This window comes from Biomphalaria glabrata, chromosome 17 (genome assembly GCF_947242115.1).
Source record: "Biomphalaria glabrata chromosome 17, xgBioGlab47.1, whole genome shotgun sequence".
Classification (NCBI taxonomy): Eukaryota; Metazoa; Mollusca; class Gastropoda; family Planorbidae; genus Biomphalaria; species Biomphalaria glabrata.
The window spans coordinates 28,736,638-28,741,637 of record NC_074727.1 but is presented as its reverse complement, the minus strand read 5'-3'; the positions used below and the strand labels follow the sequence as shown (position 1 = coordinate 28,741,637).

The 5,000-nt window shown below is 40.9% G+C and overlaps 1 non-coding gene across 1 annotated transcript in view; it reads left to right on the top strand.

Annotated features, from left to right (window-relative positions):
• The first annotated feature begins 4,439 nt into the window (after window positions 1–4,439).
• The window catches only part of LOC129923831 (small subunit ribosomal RNA), a 1,848-nt gene continuing 1,287 nt past the window's right edge, over window positions 4,440–5,000 (top strand). The window contains exon 1 of the ribosomal RNA XR_008775776.1: window positions 4,440–5,000. This exon is cut by the window's right edge and continues 1,287 nt beyond it. This is a non-coding gene — a ribosomal RNA (small subunit ribosomal RNA).

Below are 5,000 nucleotides of genomic sequence, written 5' to 3'. Positions count from 1 at the left end.
AACTTCCAAGAAAACATGCATCATGACTTGTGTACATTTACCTTTTTTTTTTAAAGAAAAATAAACAATACCTTTCACCCCACCCTCCCCTCCCCCCTCCCCACCCCCCCCCCCCCCCAAGCCTACCCCTATTTCCCCCCCACTACCCTCCCGGGTTTCAGTAATATTAATTTCAAGCCATTGAATATCCTTGCATGTTTAGAAAATAAAAATACAACCATTACAAGACTATTTCATTTAGAAAGATTCATATATAATATATATAAGAATTAACTTCATTTGAAAAATAAAATAAAAACAACGGAAAATATAGAGTATGCTCCAAATAATTGGAGGGCAAGTCTGGTACCTCATAATTTTAAACTACTGTTAAGGGAGGTTATAAATATGTTTTAACTAAATCTATTGGATTGTTTTTTTTTTCTCGTTAGTCTCCCCTTTAAATGTCTGCGCATTTTTTTCACTTCATAAGTCTTCGGAGAACTTCCAAGAAAACATTTGTGTACATTTACATGTCTTTTTAAAGAACAATAAACAATGCGCAAGCAAGCAAGCAAGCAAGCAAGCAAGCATGCAAGCAAGGAAGCACGCACGCACGCACGCGAGCGCGCACACGCACACACTATTTATTTATTTATTTATTTATTTCAACTACGACCTTTTTAACTGCAACAACTTTAATATACGCTAGTGGAGCTGGAATTACCTACCGCGGCTGCTGGCACCTGAGATGAACTCCTATTGAAAAATCAGAGCAGGAAGGAAGGAAGGAAGGAAGGAAGGAAGGAAGGACTAGTCCTCCCATAGTGCTCTTGCAAGAAACTTAGACGTTCGGTGAAGTGCATCATAGCTACCATACAAGTCGAGTAACATCAAAGGAGCATAACATTAGCATAGATTAGAATAGTATATATAACATAGCGCATAATAGCATAAGAGCATAGCATATATTGCATCTATAGTAGGACATTATCATTAGCATTAGGATTGGCTTTGCATAGTTTAGCATAGCATAGCATAGCATAGCATTAGGTTTAGCATTAGGATTACCATTAGCAATAGCATTAGAGTTAGCATTAGCATTAGCTTTAGCATTAGCATTAGCATAAAATAGTACAGTGCAGTGTAGTACAGTATGGAATAAAACATAATAGCATACAAAAGCATAGCAAAGAACAGAATAGCATACAATAGCATAGAGTAGAATAGCATAGCCTTTTTAGCTTTACCTTTACCACACTATAGCATAGCATAGCATAGCATAGCATAGCATAGCAATACCATAGCAATACCATAGCATGAAATAACATGTCAAAATAGTTATATTAAATTTTCAGAATGAGCATCACATAGGCTAGTTTTTTTAATATATAATGTGAAAATGTTCTTAATTCCATTGTACCTAGCAATTTTAAAAACGCTAGTGCAGACACACACAGACATACAAACACTGTCATCTTTAATGCATTAGATTCTATGCTAGTATAGCTATAAATCTGGTACTAGTACTTTAGTACTTTAGTACTAGTACCCCGATGCAAAATATTCTAGGCCCTAGGCCCTAGGCCTGACCTAACCTTAAGTATAGGCCGAAAAAAAAAAAAAAAAAGCATAACCCAAAACCTAAGCAAAATGCAGCTTAAGCTGAAACAACAGAGGGCATATCAACCTAACCCTAACCCTTGGCCGAGCCCCTAGGCTGGCAGCACACCTAGACCGAACCCTAAGTATAGGCCGAAGAAACCCTAATTATAAGCCAAAACCTAAGCAAAATGCAGACAAACCCTAAGCTTAAGCTGAAACAAACAACATCAGCCTAACCCTAATCCTTGGCTGAGCCCTAGGCCGCACACCTAGACCGAACCCTAAGTATAGGCCCAACTATATGCTGAAGAAACCCTAAGCATAATACAGACATACCCTAAGCATAAGCTGAAACAACAGAGGGCATATCAACCTAACCTTGGCCGAGCCCTAGGCTGGCCGTGCCTAGGCCGAACCCTAAGTATAGACTAAGCATAATACAGAAAAAAAAAACCTAAGCATGAGCTGAAAGTAACGGAGAGCCTAACAACCAACGCTAAGGATAAGCCTTACCCCCTAACCCTAACTTTCTCATGCTAACAGTAATGCTAATATGCAAATAAAACATGCAGTATAAATTAAACTTTCAATTTTGCTTAAAAGGCACAGGCTGTTGAACAAACGGTGGGTCACCAGGCTTATAGTACCCACTGCCATTTATGTCCTTGTCCCGATATCATTTGCCTGGGGCAGGAGTCGAACCTGCAACATTTGTTCAGACAGCACTGTCATCAAGCAAAGCAGCAACACATCAAGACAGCACTCTACTCTACTCTACTCTACAGATGGTGTGGTGTGCTGCCTTTTTTTAAATGTACATTTTTCAAGTTACCAAAAGGGGCCCCCAGACCAGTCATCATTTTAGCAGCAGCAGCAACAATTTATTAACTATGCAATACAAAAAGAATTAAAAAGAATTAGAAATTAACTTGAAATGACAAGTTTTATTAATTTCCTATGATTAGATCACTAGATTTTTCACTAGATCTAGACTCTACTTAACTCTACTATAATAGATCTAGATCTAATTCAATTTCTAGACTAGAAATGAAGAAAAATACAGTTATTTGAGTTACTTCATTTGACTAGATTTAACTAACTAGATTTAATTAACTAGATTTAACTAGATCTAGATAATCTAGCTCATGTTGTTGTAGCCTTCAGCCTGGCACTGCACTGCAGAGGATGGATGGATGGATTGATAGATGGATAGAGAGAGATATCTACTATCTAGATCTAATCTAGACATTGAGATAATTAAATCATCTAATCTATCACAGTCTCCAGGGGTGTCCCTGGGTCCACCTGTAACTGTCTATTTATTATAGATCTAGCCCAATATATAGCATATAATTATATTAATACATCTACTACAAGTTACTACTAACTAGATTAATACTAACTCTAGTTTAAGTAACTAGATCTAGATCTAAATCTAGAAGACTAGACAGATTGAACAGAATCACTGAGAATCAGAAACACACTTTGACTTTGATTCAAACATAGGGGCCTAATCTAGACCTTACTAGATCTACTATTTTATTTAATAGAACCAGATCTAGAATAGGCCTACTACAATACTAGATCTAGTCAATCTAGTCTTTATATTATATTAACTAGATCTAGTATTAGTAGTACTAGATCTAGATAGATTTCTATTCAATGGAAGCTGCCATTTGCATATTTCTAAAAACAAAAAAGAACGCCACTGACTAAAGAAAAAGAAACAAATCTAAACAAATCTAGAATACCCTAGAAGCTAGATCTAGTCTAATTAATAAATAAATAAATAAATAGACATAGATCCACCCACCTACCTTCTATTCTATTTTATTCTATTCTACATACCCTCCCTCCAAAAACTAAAATATACGGTACACTAGATTTATTTTTTAAATACTAGATCTAGTGTGGAGACATAGTGCATTGTATGTCTACACATAGTGCATCCACTACAATAGTCGTTAATTACTACTAGATTACTAGAGCTAGACTTATTAAACTTACTGGCTTTCAACAGCGTATATTTTATGCTAATTTATGCTAATTTATGCAGCTCATTCACCCTCACACACACTCACGCACACTCGTACCGTCCACACCCCTTATGCCAAAGATTCAAAACGCAACAACTTTCCAGAAAATCCAACCTATAACATAGACTTCTACGAAAAAATCGCGTAAATAATACACCGTCTGGAATGATACTTGTGGAGCATGCGAAATCATGCTGAGCACCGAACACCGCCAGTCGAGACGAGACAAGCCAACCACTGGCGGCGGCGCGAGGCAAGGCTAGCAGAGAGCTCGGTAATGGCGCGTCGGGTTCTCACGGTGTCTGGCTGGCTAACAGGAGGCAAGGCTAACGCAAGCGCTCTGTACGGCGGTATTCGCTGATCCGCGACTGTGTGTGGCATGCTTACTCTTACGTACGCTGTCTCCCAGTAACTTGGATCGGCACTTGAGATCGTAGCTCGTCGGCTCCCCTTGCTCTTGGGGCCGCGGGCACGTGCGGTGTCCGTAGTTGGTCGCATTAAGCGTGTTGTACGTAGGAAAGAGTTCCGTGCGGCACGGAGAGCTCGATAGTTGGTCTCGTAGAAACCCGGCCCTCGCAACGGGCGTCTGGGTTGGCAAAACGAAATTGGGTCCGTCAAGGACGAACGGAGGGTCGAGTCTCCAGCGCGCGTCTGGCTCCCCTCTGTGTTTAGTCTGGCGAAGAAAAGCGAGGGGACGCAAAAGGGACCTGTTCTTGAAAGGACAGCATTCTCCCGCCCCGAGCAGGCGCTGGCCTACGAAGGCTAGCGCTGTGACCGTCTTAAGCAAGTCGGGCCGCCCGGCCCGGCGACGATGATAGCTATCTGGTTGATCCTGCCAGTAGTCATATGCTTGTCTCAAAGATTAAGCCATGCATGTCTAAGTTCACACTGTCTCACGGTGAAACCGCGAATGGCTCATTAAATCAGTCGATGTTTATTAGATGAAAACTATCCTACTTGGATAACTGTGGCAATTCTAGAGCTAATACATGCTTACCAAGCTCCGACCCTCGTGGAAAGAGCGCTTTTATTAGTTCAAAACCAATCGCCGTTGCCCTTCGCGGGGCGCGGCGTCCCGATTGGTGACTCTGGATAACTTTGTGCTGATCGCATGGCCCTAGTGCTGGCGACGCATCTTTCAAATGTCTGCCCTATCAAATGTCGATGGTACGTGATATGCCTACCATGTTTGTAACGGGTAACGGGGAATCAGGGTTCGATTCCGGAGAGGGAGCATGAGAAACGGCTACCACATCCAAGGAAGGCAGCAGGCGCGCAACTTACCCACTCCCGGCACGGGGAGGTAGTGACGAAAAATAACAATACGGGACTCTTTCGAGGCCCCGTAATTGGAATGAGTACACTTTAAACCCTTTAACG